Here is a 5938-nt window from a genome sequence, read left to right as displayed (position 1 = left end):
TCCGGCACCTACCGGAGGGGGGAATCCCTCTCCGGTGGCTATCTCCATCATCCCGCGCTCTCCATGACGAGGATGGAGTAGTTCACCCTTGGGGTTGAGGGTATGTACTAGTAGCTATGTGTTTGATCTCTCTCTCTCTCTCTCTCTCTCTCTCTCTCTCTCTCGTGTTCTTGAGGTGATATGATCTTGATGTATCACGAGCTTTACTATTATAGTTGGATCTTACGATGTTTCTCCCCCTCTACTCTCTTGTGATGATTTGAGTTTTCCCTTTGAAGTTATCTTATCGGATTGAGTCTTTAAGGATTTGAGAACACTTGATGTATGTCTTGTATGTGCTTATCTGTGGTGACAATGGGATATCACGTGATCCACTTGATGTATGTTTTGGTGATCAACTTGCGAGTTCCGTGAACTTATTCATAGGGGTTGGCACACGTTTTTGTCTTGACTCTCTGGTAGAAACTTTGGGGCACTCTTGGAAGTTCTTTGTGTTGGTTGAATAGATGAATCTGAGATTGTGTGATGCATATCGTATAATCATACCCACGGATACTTGAGGTGACATTGGAGTATCTAGGTGACATTAGGGTTTTGGTTGATTTGTGTCTTAAGGTGTTATTCTAGTACAAACTCTATGATAGATTGAACAGAAATAATAGCTTCGTGTTATTTTACTATGGACTCTTGAATAGATCGATCAGAAAGGATAACTTTCAGGTGGTTCCGTACCCTACCATAATCTCTTCATTTGTTCTCTGCTATTAGTGACTTTGGAGTGACTCTTTGTTGCATGTTGAGGGATAGTTATATGATCCAATTATGTTATTATTGTTGAGAGAACTTGCACTAGCGAAAGTATGAATCCTAGGCCTTGTTTCAATGCATTGCAATACCGTTTGTGCACACTTTTATCATTAGTTACCTTGCTGTTTTTATATTTTCGGATTACAAAAAACCATTATCTACTATCCATATTGCACTTGTATCACCATCTCTTCGCCGAACTAGTGCACCTATACAATTTACTATTGTATTTGGTGTGTTGGGGACACAAGGGACTCTTTGTTATTTGGTTGCAGGGTTGCTTGAGAGAGACCATCTTCATCCTACACTTCCCACGGATTGATAAACCTTAGGTCATCCAATTGAGGGAAATTTTCTACTGTCCTACAAACCTCTGCACTTTGGAGGCCCAACAACATCTACAAGAAGAAGGTTGTGTAGTAGACATCACTAGCCAAATTCTTTGCACCAAGTAGAGATACTACTTGTGCTTCCAAATATCCTTAAACCCAGTTTTGCCATGAGAGTCCACCATATCTACCTATGGATTGAGTAAGATCCTTCAAGTAAGTTGTCATTGTTGCAAGAAATAAAAATTGCTCTCTAAATATGTATGATTTATTAGTGTGGAGAAAATAAGCTTTATACAATCTTGTGATGTGGAAGAAATAAAAGTGACAGACTGCATAATAAAGGTCCATATCACAAGTGGCAATATAAAGTGATGTTCTTTTGCATTAAGATTTCGTACATCCAACCATAAAAGCACACGACAACCTCTGCTTTCCTCTGCGAAGGGCCTATCTTTTATTCTTGTCTTATACTTCATACAAGAGTCATGGTGATCTTCACATTTCCTTTTCATATTTTATCCTTTGGCAAGCACAATGTGTTGGAAAGATCCTGATATATATATAGCTAGTTGGATGTAAGTTTTCATGAACTAGTATTGTTGACATTACTCTTGAGGTAAAAGGTTGGGAGGCAAAACTATAATCCCCTATCTTTCTCTGTGTCCGACTAAAACTCCATAACCATAAATATTGCGTGAGTGTTAGCAATTGTGAAAGACTAAATGATAGTTGAGTATGTGGACTTGCTGAAAAACTCTTATATTGACTCTTTTCTATGTTATGATAAACTCCAATTGCTTCAATGACTAAGATTATAGTTTGTTAGTTTCCAATGAAGTTTCTGATTCATACTTGAAATTGTGAATGAATTGTTACTTTAGCATAAGAAATCATATGACAATATATATATATACATATATTGATGTTCTAAGAATGATCATGATGCGCTCATGTCCGTATTTTATTTTATCGACACCTCTATCTCTAAACATGTGGTCATATTTTTCGATATCGGTTTTCGCTTGAGGACAAGCGAGGTCTAAGCTTGGGGGAGTTGATAAGTCCATTTGCATCATGCTTTTATATCAATATTTATTGCATTATGGGCTGTTATTAAATATTATGTCACAATACTTATGCATATTCTTTATTATTTTACAAGGTTTACATGAAGAGGGGGAATGCCGCCAGCTGGAATTCTGGGCTGAAAAAGGAGCAAATATTAGAGACCTATTCTGCACAACTCCAAAAGTCCTGAAACTTCACGGGAACACGTTTCAGAATATATATAAAAAATATTGGGCGAAGGAAGTACCAGAGGGGGGCCACCCACCATCCACGAGGGTGGGGGCGCGCCCTACCCCATGGGTGCGCCCCTGCCACGTGGGCCCTCTGGCAGCCCTCTAAGCCCATTTTCTGCTATATGAGGTCTTTCGTCCAGGAAAAAAAATCATAAGCAAGCTTACGGGACGAAACTCTGCTGCCCACGTTATTTAATAGTAGTAGAGAAGTAGAGATGACCTGTCTATTATTTGAGGAATAAAGTCTTATCTCTACTACTATTAAAAAAGCAAACATGAGTTTTCCTATAGACACACCGTGAAGTACACACAGAGAAACCACGAATGTCCGATCTAGCAGGCTAAATCACATCCAACTGCCCACGTTACATCGATGAGTTCAACGGTTGGGATGAAATGTTCTGCCAGCAGACCTACCCTCTCATGTCATGCCAGACAACCCAACCCCCACGATCTCTACATCGCAGGAGCAAATTTCAAGCAGTTTCCTTTTTCTATTGACGGTGATTAACTGATGATCCTGCATGCAAGGAAATCAATTAAAGCCCCTTCAAAAAAATCAATTAAAGCCTTGACGTCAACGGAGATATGCATGCAGCCCTTGAGTCCAAACATTGCGCAGATTTGTTTCTGATCCCGATGCCACTTTCCATCTGGTGTCCTGGGGTGTGGCCGCTCATCGGCAAGCTCCTCGACATCTGCTGCACGGATCCCTAGGATGCCTCGCCGAATGGTACAGCCCGCTAATGACGCGCCGGCTGGGCACGGTCGTTGTCAACGTCGCCTCCTCCGCGGCCACGGCCCGGACTCGACGCCGAACACCATGCGGCTTCACGGGGGCGTGTTGCAGCCGCAGCTGCGGGACGATGTCCTCGGCATGCTCCGCGGCGTCCGGCCTGCCGGTGGAGGCCGGCCATCGTCGGCCACCCGGCGTTCGCATCCATGATGGACCTGCAATGGCGCGTCATGTTGTCGGCCGCCACTGGGGACATGGACGCACACGGCGTGGCCGCCAGCGAACAACGTACGCTACGTGTGTGCCCGTGGTGCGGCGCCCCTGCCAGTTCGAGATCCACACCGGTCTCTTCACCGTCGTCGTCATGCTCCCTGCTGCCAGTCCGCCCTCCTCCACCACTATCTCCTCGGCCAAGGGGCCGCTCCATCCATCGGTGCCTAGAAGGTAGCGACCATGCCATCTTTCTCCCTCTCAATCCTTCTTTGTGTATTTGGATTCTCACTGGGCACAGTCAAGTGGCAATTACAAGCACACAGAAGATGATGTTCTACTTGATGCACTCTGCAAAGAAAAGAAGGTTGATACAGTTCGCAACAAAAAAAAGGCCATTGGCCTGATATATGCACACGACATATGCAGTGATATCGTGGAGAATGTGTTGTTGTGCTGATGTTTTTAGCCACTGTGCATTTTTTAGCTATCGTGCAGAAACTATAATCTACTGTGCAGAATATTTCTTCAGAAAATGTGTTATTGTGCAGAATATTTCTTCAGAGGATGTTTTTTATTGTGCAAAATATATTTCTTCATAGAATGTGTTATTGTGCGGAAACTACATCAAAGTCGGCGGACGAGAAGATCCAGTGAACTCATCACTCATCTACATCGGATTGGGTGATAGTATGATGTATGTTTCCTGATCTGCGTGCTATCTCATTGTATTTCTGTCCAGAAACACATTTTGATACTTTAGAGGCATGTCGTATATCTCCAGCAAGATTCAGGTATTATGGATATTGTACATATTCAAGTCCTTCGAACAGTCTATTGTGTGTTGACGGTCGTATTCATCACTGACAAGATTCCACCCAGCCTCGATGATATGTGTGCTTCGATCTATTTTCATGTTATTTTCTTGGGCGCTTGACAAACACTTCACAAAATAAGTTCCTGTTAACATACACAACTATGTAAGATGCTTTTACCTGTCTGTAATGTACTTGCAGTCTGACGTACATTGCCAATTTGTATTGTTTGTAAGCACAAGCAAAAATTATGTGTATCAATCGTATATTTTTCTGAAGCTACTAAATTTGACATGTACTGAATTTTGCTACAAATATATATATATATATATATATATATATATATATATATATAGGGAAAATCCATCCTACCACCCGGTGGTAGTTACCCCATATGTCTCATATACTACCATGTGGTACTATATATACTACTTTATCATTTTAAATATATTCATATACTATATATAAGATATTTCAAAGCAAGTTACATGAAAAAATTGCATATGAACCCATAGTTTTTGTTATATTTGTGAAATACATACATATTTGTACGTAAAAAAGAGTATACTCAAAACATGGTATATACTACCTAAAAATTAGTATATATACTACCTAATCATTGTTATATACTACATACTACACGTACATACTCTCAATTTTGACAGATACTACATACAACATACAAAATGCAAGTGGTGGTAACTACCACTGCTTGTAGAAAACATTTGTCCTATATATATATATATATTCAAAATTCTATGAGATATATCCCTTCCATTTGTCCCCGACATAGAAACCAAATAGATTTTTTATCTGTAGTGCTTGTGGTTGTAAGCTACCCTGTGTTTCAAGACTACTTTGTTCTTTCTAATAGCTATCCGGATGTTTCTCTTTGTAGGCGACTTATAGTCGATATATGATTATTTTAATGGATATCTGGAGTATCTTGCCAGAGCAAAGGGAGTGTTTTTATTTTAATAGATTTTAAGCCATAAAATTGGATTTGTTCCTGTCAATAGTTATGTCCACATGCATTTCCAAGCATTCACTATATGTTGTTATCAATTGATTCAGTTCTAATGCATTGCTTCCTCACTAAATCTATATTTGTTGTACTTCTTTTCTTATAAACTACTGTTCTCAAGTGGAGACATGATTATAAAGACCATCCCTGTTGTAATCTCAAATGGAATAAACATATGTCTACCTTCTGTTGGTGTACATAGAAATTTGTCTTCTCTTTTATTGGCATACTGTAGAATAGGCTACACCAAATTGTTTTGAATTTTGGTTGTATACATCAACTAGATGATTGTCATATCAATAATTGGCAACGTTGCTTTTATTTTGAAGAGTCAATTCATTTCCAAAGCTTGTGTTCAATGCTCATCTTAGAGTTAAGAAAACGTATTCAGGTTAGTCATGACTCTATTTACTTGATGGTTCTTGACAGTTGATATTACGACCTATCAAATTGATGGTGAAATAGTTCATCAGATTGACATCTTCAGCCATGGTACCAACATTATTCATAATTCTTCTTTTGTTTATGGTTTGAACTATTATTGCTTAGTTTTATTGCAGAGTGGCCATTATTCACCGCAACATGTGGTTGCCTTTATGGATGGGGAAGAATGCAACTCGGCTTGGTACCACACACAACACACAAGGAAGAAGCCGGCGCCGCGGCCGCGGCCTTCATGGCTGCCAGAGTTGATTGGGTGTGTGGAAGGCGAA

The sequence above is a fragment of the Triticum dicoccoides genome, chromosome 6A (assembly GCF_002162155.2).
Source record: "Triticum dicoccoides isolate Atlit2015 ecotype Zavitan chromosome 6A, WEW_v2.0, whole genome shotgun sequence".
Lineage (NCBI taxonomy): Eukaryota > Viridiplantae > Streptophyta > Magnoliopsida > Poales > Poaceae > Triticum > Triticum dicoccoides.
This window is presented reverse-complemented; position numbering follows the sequence as displayed.